At 43.1% G+C, this 13426-nt stretch overlaps 1 pseudogene; it reads left to right on the top strand.

Annotated features, from left to right (window-relative positions):
- The first annotated feature begins 9010 nt into the window (after window positions 1-9010).
- LOC119248326 (translationally-controlled tumor protein-like) lies at window positions 9011-9950 on the top strand (annotated as a pseudogene).
- Window positions 9951-13426: the final 3476 nt, after the last annotated feature.

Below are 13426 nucleotides of genomic sequence, written 5' to 3'. Positions count from 1 at the left end.
GGTTCATAGTTTTTTGTTGATTTTGATTTTCACTTTCTTATAGTTAATCATTTTCCTGGTCCCTTATTTAAGTTTTCTAGATTCCTGCTATGAGTGACACCATCCGGTATTTTTCTTTTTCTTTCTGGCTTATTTCGCTGAGCATGATCCCTTCCAGCGCCATCCATGTTGCTGCAAATTGCATGTGTTTATATTTTTTGAATGCTGAGCAATATTCCATGGTGTATATGTACCACATCTTCTTGATCCAGTCATCTATTTTTGGGCATTTGGGCTGTTTCCAAAGCTTAGCTATTGTAAATAGTGCTGCTATAAACATAGGGGTGCAGGTGTTCTTTGGAATTGATGTTTCTGTGTCCTTTGGGTAAATACCTAGGAGTGGAATTGCTGGATCATATGGAAGCTCTATGTTTAGTAGGTCCAGAAATCGCCACACAGCTCTCCATAGTGGTTGGACCAGTTTACACTCCCACCAACAGTGTAGAAGAGTTCTTTTTTCTCCACACCCTCGCCAACATTTGTTGTTGCTAGTTTTTTTAGTATGTGCCATTCTCACTGGTGTAAGATGGTATCTCATGGTAGTTTTGATTTGCATTTCCCTGATTACAAGTGATGTTGAACATTTTTTCATATGCCTGTTGGCCATTTGCATTTCCTCTTCAGAGAATATGGAAGGATTTCTAATAATACATTTTAATATGCTCAAACACATCCTTAAATAACTGAAAGATTCAGATAAATCTGGGTCTTTATCTTAGATTTGGATAAAACATAAATGTTCAATTTGGCAATTAGACTATTTATTTGCTTTTAAAGTGAGGAATGAAGGCTTATTTGTAACGGAACGATATTTTTACAAAGGAAGTTGAGATTTTTGGTTATTGTGAAGTAGAGGAAACATATCAACCTGTGTTTTGAAAGTTCTGGAGACTTTCAGCATCTTTCATGGAGAGCCTTCATCTAAAAAATAATTAGGTTCTGAATTTATCGTGTTCTGTTCAATATGCTAGACCCATTTAGTGATCTAAAAATCTGGGTGCTGGGGCCTCCACGGCAGCGGTTGAGCGCTGGGTTGCGAAGCTGCCCACAGCCTCTGCAGTGCCCGTTCAATCCCTGGCCACAGGGTGAGGGTCCCACATGGCGCACAGACCTCTCCTGCCGCCCGCTGCTCCCTTCAGCAGTGTACTTCGGTCCTTCTGCCTGCTCTGCTCTCTGCTCTGACTCTGGTGGATTCTCTCATCCTTGCACGATTTTGACTGTACCCAGTGCTTGTATAAATAAATAAATAAATCTTAAAAATAAAAAATAAAAAAAATAATATTCTGGGTGCTTAACTTTAAGAAAAATGTGTGCCAGAGTCGGAAGTGACTTTTAAAATCCTGCTCCGTTATCTAGAGGTACGCTTGCTTGGTGGACAGAAGGTGATATGATAAGTAGTTTTCTAAGCCAAGACTGAACTGACATTTTCTTCATGAAGGAAAAGAAATATAGATAAGGCGAATTGATTCTTTGTTCCCCCTGACTGATTAAGAGTGACTCATAAAGACGGCTTCCTTTGTCAAGGCCATCAACTACTGTAAAACAAACAATACTTTGCTGGCACAGGATGCGATGGCTGATGAAAGTTAAGTACATGATTTGGGTGAGGAGTTGATAAAAAAATAGAATCCTTTGTGACTCCTAGTTTATTTACTTGTGATGAAAATAATGTTAAGACTGGTAAGTGATCAAATAAAACATTAACTTTGTTCTCTGGAAAAGCAAACCTTTACTGAGCAAAAGAAACTCACTAGTGAATTGGTTACCCCTTCTACAAGTTTGTCATGTGACAAACTTACCAAAATAACCACAATCATCAGTTTAGAAAGTTATCCACACCATTTATTGCATGTTTTGTGCACTGCTGTGAATACCCTGAGATTGTCAAGCAGCGAAAAAACAACCTTTGTTTGTATCTACATATTTATATGGATCTGGGTTCTTAAAATTTTGTGGGGCCTTTCCCCCAAGACAATTAAGACAAATTGCTAAACAATGAATATGATATACAGTCCTAAAAACCCCAAGTTGGATTGACTAAACATAATATAATCTTATGTATTAACTGATTTTTTTTTCATGATAGATGACTTTAGATATTCTTAAACACATATATTAGGGCCAAATCGCAGTGTTTGTGTATGAATCCTAAATGATAAACAAGGGACATCAAAGAAATTTTGTTGTTGTTTCTAGCTCTGCACTCTTTTAAGTATTGGGAGTAATTCCAGCGCCCTTGTCATAGCTAAAGAAAGAAAGTTCCAGTCCAATGGAAGGGAATCATCATCTGGGGGATGGAGAAGGGATGGTGGGAGGAATAGGGGAAAAAAGAGAACTTTGCTTGTGGATATTAAACAATGCACTTTGAGGACATCTCTGCCAACACTCTTCCTACCACTAAGGAAATTTGACCTTGCCTCCCTTCCACCCCCATATTTGCATGGCTGGCTTCATTCCACGGATTTGTCTGCTAAGGAAGTATGCCTTTCTGTTCTGCCATCCTCAGTATATTAAAGAAACTTCTGTCATAGTCACAAAATGACTGCCAGAGAGCCAGATACCACGTTTTCTTTTCTTTTCTTTTTTGAAGATTTATTTATTCATGCATACAAGAACCGGGGTACAGGCCAGATGCGCGGGAGGGTGAGCGGATTCACCAGAGACAGAGCAGGGAGCAATACACTGCTGAGGGGAGCAGCAGGTAAGACAGGAGAGGTCTGCTGCACCATGTGGGATTCTCACTGGTTGGCAGGATGGAACCAGCACTGCAGGGGCTGTGGACAGCTTCACAGCACTGTGCTCAACGGCCTGTGCTACCAAGGGAGGCCCCAGAGACCAGGTTTTCATAGGAAATGTTCCAAACAGAAAGAAAAGGTGTAGGTATGGTGTAGACTGAAACAAACAACAAACCTTTTTCTTTGTCCTCTCTTAAAGGTAAACAGTCTTTCCCATATGACTTCCCTTTACATCTTATTGCCCAAAATTGTGTCAAATGATAGCCCCTAACTGTGAGGAGGCTAGAAAAATACCTACAAGGAAAACAAGTGCGTTCTTTAAAATGGTGCCCTAAAAGGGGAATACTCATGGGAAATACAAGGTTAGATGTAAACAACTGGAACTTATGCAACTTTGTTAATAAAGAAAAAAAAAAACAAATCTCCATTGACATGTGTACTCAGTGATCCTTGAAAGCTAGTTGTCCAATATAGTAGCCATTGCCATGTGATTTTTGTAAGCATTTAACTGCTAGACAACCTTAAAGTGCAGTTGTATCTCATATTTTTCCTGAACAGCCCTGAGATAGAACCTTTAAACCTGGAACATGTGTTTCCTCCTTGGATATATAGCTCCTTGAGGGCATTTACTTCCAATGAAAAGCAGCTTTCTATCAAAATTTAAAATCTGACCCAGGATTTAAACTTCCTGATCAATCATTTTGCACCCACCCCCAACATACACAGGAGAAAATTATTTCACACCTTCGCTTACACTGTGGCTTCACCACATAATGTGGTGAAAAATGTAAAGGTTCTTGAGGCCACCAGACAAGCTTCTACTATTAGCCTTAAAGGACAGTATTTCTGAAGAATTTTCTGGGGTTTTTTTGTTGTTGTTGTTAAAAGTTTTTATATTGCTAAGGTTTTTAATTGTGAGGCTGCTGATTGCTTCAAAATGTAAGTGTGGGGCCTCCCCATTGGCGCAGCGGTTGAGTGCTGGGTTGCAAAGCTGCCCACATCCTCTGCAGCGCCGGTTCGATCCCCGGCCACTGGGTGAGGGTCCTACATTGCGCACAGACCTCTCCTGCCGCCCGCTGCTCCCCTCAGCAGTGTACTTTATCAGTCTGCCTGCTCTGCTCTCGGCTGTGATTCTGGTGAATTCTCTCACCCTCCCGCACTTCTGACTGTACCCCGTGCTTATATAAATAAATAATAAAATAAATCTTTAAAAAAAAAAAAGTAAGTGTGCTGGAGGAAATTAATGTATCAATGTAATTTCTGAATTACATTGACTTTATTTCCCCATTTACCAATTGCACATGAGATAATAATGACTTTATCTGGCATATAAAGTCCTTATTGTGGGAGAGAGGACTGCTAGTAAGCAAATGGGAGAGATAATTCCAATTCTGTATTTTTTAGAAGATCAGTAAATGATTCTGGGCTATCTTGCACAGTAACATGGGAATAAGATGACACTTCTTGTCTCCAAGTTAACATTAGTAGATGGGTCTCTGATTAACTCAATTATCTACCCACCCTACTTCCCGCTCCCAGTTAAAATCTACTGAGTTCTTAAGACCTATTTCAAAAGCAACCTCTTTAGTGAAAACTTCCCTAACCTCTAGAACTTTCATTGCACTTTGCTTATACCTAATTTTTTTATAGCACATACAGTTGGCCTTGTATTATTGCTTCTGTTTAATTTCTACATATAAAATAAACTTTCACCCACTGATCAAAATGAATATATTTTATTCACTTTTCAAAACTCATCTGATGCCCCCCCACCCCACCCCCAGTGATGCAGGGGTAAAAGACAGCCCTATCAAGATATTGGCAGCCATTGCAGCATGAGTTCAATCACCGGCCAGGGAGATAACCCCATGGCGCAGCAGACCTCTCCTGTCTTACCCCCTGCACCTCTCAGCAGTGTATTTCAGTGGATCTGCCTATTCTGTTCCCCACTTTTTCTGGTGAATCCTCTCACCCCCCTCCCAACCTCTGGCCTGTACCCAAGTTCTCGTATGCATAAATAAATAAATCTTCACCAAAAAAATTTCATCTGATGGGCCTCCCTGGTGGTGCAAGTATTGGGATGCAACCTATGAGGCAATCTGCAGCCACTGCAGCACAAGTTCGATTCCTGGCCAGCCAGGGAGCAGCCCACATGGTGCAGCAGACCTCTCCTGACTCGCCTGCTGCTCCCCTCAGCAGTGTACTTCGGTCAATCTGCCTGTTCTATTCCCCACTCTGTCTCTGGTGAATTCTCTCACCCCTCTACACCTCTGGCCTGTACTCCAGCTCCTGTATGCATAAATGAAGAAATCTTTAAAAAAAAATTCATCTTATGGCAGGCATTATTTGTTCACAAAAATTAGGTACACATGTGTCAAATTTAATTGTGCTGTATCTGGGCCTCCCTGGTGGCGCAGCGGTTGAGCGCTGGGTTGCGAAGCTGCCCGCAGTCTCTGCAGCGCCGGTTCAATCCCCGGCTGCTCCCCGGCCACCGGAGGAGGGTCCCACATGGCGCGCAGACCTCTCCTGCCGCCCGCTGCTCCCCTCAGCAGTGTACATCGGTCCTTCTGCCTGCTCTGCTCCCCGCTCTGGCTCTGGTGAATTCTCTCACCCTCCCGTGCTTCTGACTGTACCCAGTGCTTGTATGTATGTATCAATCAATAATCAATCAATAAATCTTAAAAAAAAAATTGTGCTGTATCTATCCTAAAATGCCTTAAATAATGGAATACTTCTTAAATGTAAAGAAAGTATGAGTTGGTATTTGACTCACATCTCTAGTGTTTGGGGAAAAGAAGTACAACGTGTATAGAATCACATTAGAAAATCAAACCATGTAAGGTTTGAGTTAGCTGATAGCCATCTTCTTCTTGTAGGTAGAGTTGTCTCTACCAAACCTCATCATAAACCACAGCTCTTGGTGGGGAGCCCATGCCCTGGCCTAGAAGTAGGGCATTTTCTCTAGGATGGGGCTATAGACCTGTGGGCCCCGTGACTGCCTTAGCTACAACCCCTAATAGAATGCAACAGGCTAACTCTTTGATCTTCACTAGAACCATGTGTATTGCCAGTATTATCTATTGGTACTACCTACCTACTTTACATTTATTTTGTTTAGGATATTGAAATTGATCTCCCTGGAGGAAACAAAAAAGGTTCAAGACTGTAGCAATATATTTGAAACCAAGGTGACAAGTCTCAGAGGCTGTTTTCTGTGGGGGTTCTCTGACACAACCAGGTTTAATACTAAAGGCTCAGTTTAGGTTATGGGCTCAGCTTTGCAGCCCAGTTGTAACTGGCCATAGACAAATCACCTTTTATCTTTATTTTTACTTCCTCACTTGTTAAGGGCTATAATACTTACCTTGACTGCAGTTGTTACAAGACCCTGCTATAAAAAAAGAAATGTTAAAGTCAGAATATAATGTGAGTGATGTATGAAAGTGATCTGACAATGTTTAATAGGTAGAAGCTATAGAGTTCGACAAAATTTGGTGGGGATAAAAACTCTTGCATATGCATTTAGAGGAGTAGATTTATAAATATGGTTGTGGTTTAGAGAATTTGCAGGATTAGGGCTGACAGTCGTGGCCTGGTGCTGCCCTCCTGTGATGTTTAAATAGCACAGCAGGTCCATCGCATTCCTGGTTCATGAATGCTGTCAGGGAATTCCAGCTTATTACTAACCCTCTCCTGTCCTCCTGTGGCCACCCAGGGCCTAACTAGTCTGGATGTTTTCATTTCTTCAGTAATATAAAAGATGGAAAGCTACTCTGAAACAGCTAATCTCAAATTAAGGAAACAGGCAACAGATTGCAGATTGCGTAGTTCAGTAATATGGGTAGGTCCCAAACAGACAACTGAGGTTTGAAGAATACCATCATGATTGCAACAGGAAATCTTTTTGTCAAGAATAGAGAAATACAGAAATATAATGTATTGTCCCTTTAATAGACTAAAAACTTAAAAAAGGCTTACACTGTTTATTTGATAAATAAGACTGTCTATGATGGTGGGAACAGAAGATGCTATTCTACAATGATTTTCCAAGCAGAACATCAGCCAGTTGAAATATGAGACTCACAAGCCAAGCTAATTCTGCACTAATTCTTTTAGCACATTCTCCAAAAGTGGTTCCTTTCAAAGAGGTTGAAGGTAATTTGTCAACATCACCAAGATATTGAAGGAAACAGTGTGAAACCATACGATGAGACAGGCAGAGAAGGTTGTCAGGGTGCGCTCACACCCCAGTCAGCCCATGCCAGAGCTCACTCCTGGCCTGCTTCCAGCCTTTCCTGACTTGAGAACCTAGCCACCCTCTGCTTAGACTAAGTACATGCATGCATAGTTTACCCATGTGGTCACAGAGCATGAGTATACATGGTCTTCTCTCTCTAGTCCATTGAAATTAGGCTTTCATATTTTCCACTCCCAAAACTATTCTCATCCAGATCACCAGTGACCTCCAAGTGCACTGGTCAATGTTCGGTCTTCTCCCTGCTGACTCCACTCATCAGCAGCACTTGGATCACTAGATTTTTCTCCTCTTTGAGATGCTTTCTCTTACTTGGGCTCTAGTTGCCTCTCTCCTGCCTCTCCTTCACTCATCAGTGGCTCCTTTGCCATCTCATTTGCATAGATTCAGCCCATGGTCATGTCTCTACAGGTGGTGGAACCCACAGCTTACTGCTCAGGGTCTTCTTGGTCTAAGCTCACTCATTTGGTAATGTATCAATAAATGCTGAAAATATGCGTCTCCAGCACAAACCCCTCACCCTGAATTCCAAATTTATATCTACCAATGCTTACTCAACATCTCCCATCCGGATGTTCATGGATGTTGCCAGCCTAACACATTGGAGGAAAAAATTGTTCATCCCTCAGTCAACCCCATTCTGGTCAATGGGGTTGCTTAGACCAAATACCCTTACAGTCATCATGGACCCCTACTGCTCCTGTGCATATCCAGTCTTTCACTGTATCTTTATAAACATCTGTCCTTCCTACCCTACTTTCCACCTGCATGCTGCTGCCCCTAGCCTGATCTCTTTTTGGATTACGGCTGACCAGTCTCCCTACTTCCCTCTTGTCTCTTTGAAGTACTTCCCACTCAGCAAAGTGATCAAAGGTAGTCAAAGTCAAATCAAAACTCTGCATGGGGATGGCTTACTTTGATCAAAAAGTCAAAGCCTTTATTTCTTCACTTATTGAATTTTCTGGTTATGACTTTATTGAGATCTAATTCATAGAGCATACAATTTACCTTTGAAAAGCACACAATTCATTGGCATTTAGTACAGTCACAGTGCAATTCAACCAGGGTCATCATCAATTGCAGAACATTTTTATCGCTCTCCCAACCCCAAAAGAGCTCCATATTCTTCTATCACACTCCCCCTCAACTTCCCCAACCTCTACCCCAGACCTAGGCAACCACTTCTACTTTCGTCCCAACAGCTTTGCCTATGCTGGACATAAAATTCAAAGTCTTTGCCATGACTTAAAATGTTTATGTGATTTGGCCCCTACTTCCTCTCTGATTTCATCTCTACTTCCCAGCCTTTTCTCCATTGCTGGCTTACTAGTTCCCTTATTGTTCTTGGGCCATCCCAAGCACATTCTTACCTCTGGATGCTCCTTTGGATGCTCCAATTCCTTGGAGCATTGGATGCTCCAATTCCTCTGCTTGGAACACAGAAAATTATCTGGTCTATGTCTTTGTTTCATTCAGGTCTCTACTTCATGTCCTTTGTACACGAGTTCTCCCTGGTCACTACAGACTTCACTACTCTCAGCCCCCTCCACCAGTTTGGTTTTCTTTTGAGCACTTACAACAACATGACATACCGTACTTGTACTTACGTATTTGTGTAATGTCCGCCTTTCACACATAAGTGTAAGCCCCATTCCATGAAAGCAGGAACTTTGGCCAGCTTTGTTTTCTGCTGTGTCCCCAGAGAGTTTGGCATCTGCTATGGGCTCATTAAAAATTTAATGAAGGAAGGAATGAACAAATATTTATAGAACAATTATTCAAAGAGTAGGCAGGGGCAGAAAATGGGCAATTTCTCATTTTTTTTTTTTAGGTGTAAGTTTGCATGTACTGAAGACTAAGATAAGAATGAAGTGAGGCTTTTTTCCGTCCACTCCCTCCTCCCCCCGAGCGCCCCTCCCGCTGCACCGTGCTCGCCCGGGGTCCAGGCTCCTGCTCAGCTAGCGCTCTCCGAGCCACCATCATGATTATCTACCGGGACCTCATGATGAGATGTTCTCCAACATACAAAATCCGGGAGATCGCGGACGGGCTGTGCCTGGAGGTGGAGGGGAAAATGGTCAGTAGGACAGAGGGTAACATTGAGGACTCGCTCATTGGTAGAAATGCCTCCGCTGAAGGCCCCAAGGTACCGAAAGCACAGTAATCACTGGTGTTGATATTGTCATGAACCATCACTTGCAGGAAACCAGCTTCACAAAAGAAGCCTACAAGAAGTACATCAGGGGCCTCCCCGGTGGCGCAGTGGTTGAGCGCTGGGTTGCGAAGCTGCCCGCGGCCTCTGCGGCGCCGGTTCGATCCCCGGCTGTTCCCCGGCCACCGGAGGAGGATCCCACATGGTGCGCAGACCTCTCCTGCCACCCGCTGCTCCCCTCAGCAGTGTACTTCAGTCCTTCTGCCTGCTCTGCTCCCCACTGTGGCTCTGGTGAATTCTCTCACCCTCCCGCGCTTCTGACTGTACCCAGTGCATGTATAAACAAAACAAACAAACAAATATAATTAATAAATAAATAAACATGCCTCTATTAAAAAAAAAAAAAAAAAAGAAGTACATCAAAGATTATATGAAATCAATTAAAGGCAAACTTGAAGAACAGAGGCCAGAAAGAGTAAAACCTTTTATGACAGGAGCTGCAGAACAAATCAAGCACATCCTTGCTAATTTCAAAACTACAAGTTCTTTATTGGTGAAAACCATGAATCCAGATGGTATGGTTGCTCTGCTGGACTACCGTGAGGATGGTGTGACACCATATATGATTTTCTTTAAGGATGGTTTAGAAATGGAAAAATGCTAACAAATTTGGCAATTACTTGGATCTATCACCTGTCATCATAACTGGCTGCTGCTTTTCATTGACACAACACCAGGACAGACAAATGGGACTGATGTCATCTTGAGCTCTTTAGCTCTTCATTTATTTTGACCTTGATTTATTTGGAGTGGAGGCATTGTTTTTAAGAAAAACATGTCTTGTAGGTTGTCTAAAAATAAAATGCATTTAAACTAAAAAAAAAAAAATAAAAAGAATGAAGTGAGGTTTTCTTTTTTCATGTTTTCTCAATGTAAATAATAGAATGTGTTTGAAATGGTAAATTGGGGGTAAATACATGTATAATTCCAAATTCCATATTCTTCTAGTCACAGAAGTTGTCCAATTATATTTTCATGATGGAAATTAAATCAAAGATGAGGCCATGAATCCAGGTTTTGCTATTTATTTCCTATACTTATGAAACCAGAATTGCCTGTAAATTTACATTTGCTTACTACATTTCACTTGAAAAGGATGATTTTTCTCTACATAAAAATGCCTGGTGCATTTTTTCCCCTTTAGAGTCTGACCCAGGCAGATAGTACCCATCATGAATTCAGTTTCTTTTAAAAATACCACTTTTCTCTTTCTAGAGCCTCCCCTGCTCGCCTTTGTGATTTGGGAGTGCTGTCAATTGGGGCTTCATCAATTGGAGAGGATAACAGCATATTTCTGGAAATTACAATTTAATGGGGATCCAATACAATGGCACTAGAGCTACCTTCAAATATGCATAGAATTGTGTTATTTGGGGATGTCTTGGGCTCAGCAAAGGGAAAGCCATATCAAACTGCCTTGGAGCAAAAGGGAGAAATTGTTTCATACACACACAGCTGTCCCACAGAACTTCATTCAGGGGGTAGGGCCTCATGTGCAGCAGTATCTAGAAACCCGGGAGTCTCCAGTTGCTAAGGGTTATCTGTCTCTCTAACACCCATGATCTTGTCTCTGCCCCTCTGTACATGTCCTTCCCTTTCTTCTGACACTCTCCAGACAGTCTTATCTGCATCCCCATCACACATAGACCTAAAATAGCTTTCTTAAAATGGCACTTTTGATCCCAAATCCATGCCACCTTATTAATCTCTAACTCATAGTTCACTAATGGAAGTTTCTGAGACCTGGTTCCAAACTTTTAGGAGAGAGACACTGGGTAGCCAGATAGACACCACATCTCTAATTTCATCAACTTCAGGAAGAGGATGGGGACAGGGTCATAAAAATCTACTGTCCCTCAGCAGACGAGGCTGAAGAAGCAGACTCAACAGGCTTTTGAGCAGGGGCCAGTATTTTCTTCATAGCTTTAGGGAGGTGACAGGCAGAAGTAGAGGGGTCATATGTACTAGGCCTGAAAGACACAAAACACTTTTGCTTACATTTTAAATTACTATTTAATCACAAGGCCATGTCTACTTGCAAGGAGAGTATAACAGTGATATCAGAAAGTGATATCAAAGAAGAGAAGGGATTGTGGTGGGTAGCTGGCAATCCCATACATTGTCCCTGTTACCTCTCTTAGTTAATGGTGTTATTGTCCAAACGCCCAAACTTGAATCCACATTTCTACTCTTCCCAGTCCCTTATTGTTCCAACTACCTGGGCAATCCCAGCTTTTCCTTGCTCTCTATTCCGGCCTACACACCACCGCTTAAGGCTCTCATAACTCTTGATAAGCGTCTGAAACCACCTCTCTGGGTCAGCCTCTCCAGGCTCATCAATGTCTCTAACACGCCCCTCCTCCAACACAGCATTGCTCTGCTGTCAGATGCCACATCCAAACAAAGATCTGATTGTCCGAGGCAGCTTAGCCCCTTAGCAGTGACCTCTACACTCACCGTCCAGGCTGTGAGCTCACATACACAGCCTCTGCAGCCCTGCCTTTCACAGCTCAGGAGCTCATGCCAAACGCCCTCTCCCTCCGCTGTTCCAAAATTTCTCATCCTGCTCTTGTGACCTGTGTATCTGCCCTCTTTTGCCTCACACCAGGACTCTACGCAACTCCCAGCTCCCTTTGGATTAACACCATAACTGGGATCTCTACTCTACCCAGCTCTTCATTTAGCTCTGTCCCAAAACTCTCTACCTCAGACCTTCCTCATGCCCACCTTCTGCAGGGCATCATCCCATGTATCCAAACCCTGGAACTCCAACATGGGCCCAGGATTGCTCTTGTTCAGGAGATATGTCTGGACAGTGGTCATGTCATTCTCACCAAAAGCTTCATCAGTTCTCAAATTCGGATGAAACAGATTTTCTTTAGCATGCCAGCCAAAGCCTCCCGCAATCTGATCCCACCCCCAATTACCACCTCTGCCAGTGCATCTGTTATAGACAGGGAGAGGGGTAGCCCAAGCCCCGCAAACCTGCCTATTCTAAATGGGTTCTGCCATCCGCCGCATCAACACAAAACATAGGAGACTTTAATGGGAAGGAACTTTAATAAAACTAGGAAACAATACAGGTAAGGCAAAGAGTCTAGTTTCTAAATCAAGCACCCAAAGTTACCCATCCCCTCGTGGGTAAAAGTCCATCCAAATGGGATTGGCCCAGAGCAAGGCCCCAAGGCCTGCCACAAGTCTAAAGCATCTTCCAGTGGGGACCCACAGAAAAGGGTCACAAACAACTGGACAAGCCCGGAAGGAAAAGAGCAAAATCAACATCAAGATAAAAGCTGCCATTGTCACCTCCCCACGGGTCTCACCGACATCTGTGTCACCTAGTCCACGACCAAAAGACAAGCGCAGTTTCTTCACGTGTCTCTAGGCTCCATTTGCCTTCTCCAGGTCTCCTGGCTCCATCCTGCTTCCTTCCTCAGTCTCTTCTGCAGCTTCTCCTCTTCCTGCTCAGCTCCACCCTCCCTTGGGTGGGGCAGGGAACCTCCCCCTTTCCTGGGGACCACCCTGTTGCACATCCTTCTAATCTTCTTGACGTTTCTCTCATTCTCCAGGAGTTGACTCATAGATCACCTCCTCCATGAAGCCTTCATCTTTGTTCCTCCTGGGCTCCATGTCTATTCCATGTTCTTCCACGTATGGCTTTCTACCTCTGTAGGTTTTTGTGTACACAGCAGTCTCTCTAGGCCCATATTCCTTACAGGACTGTCATTTGGGCATCCTTTCACTCCCTGTTTTTTTTTTTATTTAAAAGATTTGTTTTTATTTATTTATGCATACAAGAATTTGGATATAGGCCAGAGGTGTGGGAGGTGAGAGGATTCACTAGAGACAGAGTAGGGAACAGAACAGGCAGACTGACTGAAATACACTGCTGAGGGGAAGCAGTGGGCAAGCCAGGAGAGGCCTGCTGTGCCATGTGGGTTGCTTCCAGGCCAGGGATCGAACTTGAACTTGTGCTGCACTGGCTGTGGATACCTTCATAGAGCTGATGCTTAACACTTGCGTCACCAGAGAGAACCCTCACTCCCCATTTTGAGAATAGTATCTTGGCAAATGCTGGGCAAGAGCTCATCATTCCACCACTTCCAACCTCTTCCTCCCCAATGGCTTCAGTCATAAGAACCCAACACAGGCACTACAGGGTCTTACAGGATCTGATGTTCCAGC

This window comes from Talpa occidentalis, unplaced genomic scaffold (genome assembly GCF_014898055.3).
Source record: "Talpa occidentalis isolate TD23 unplaced genomic scaffold, MPIMG_talOcc4v2.1 talOcc4.16, whole genome shotgun sequence".
Lineage (NCBI taxonomy): Eukaryota > Metazoa > Chordata > Mammalia > Eulipotyphla > Talpidae > Talpa > Talpa occidentalis.
The sequence above is the reverse complement of the archived record's forward strand: the minus strand, read 5'-3'. Positions and strand labels throughout refer to the sequence as shown.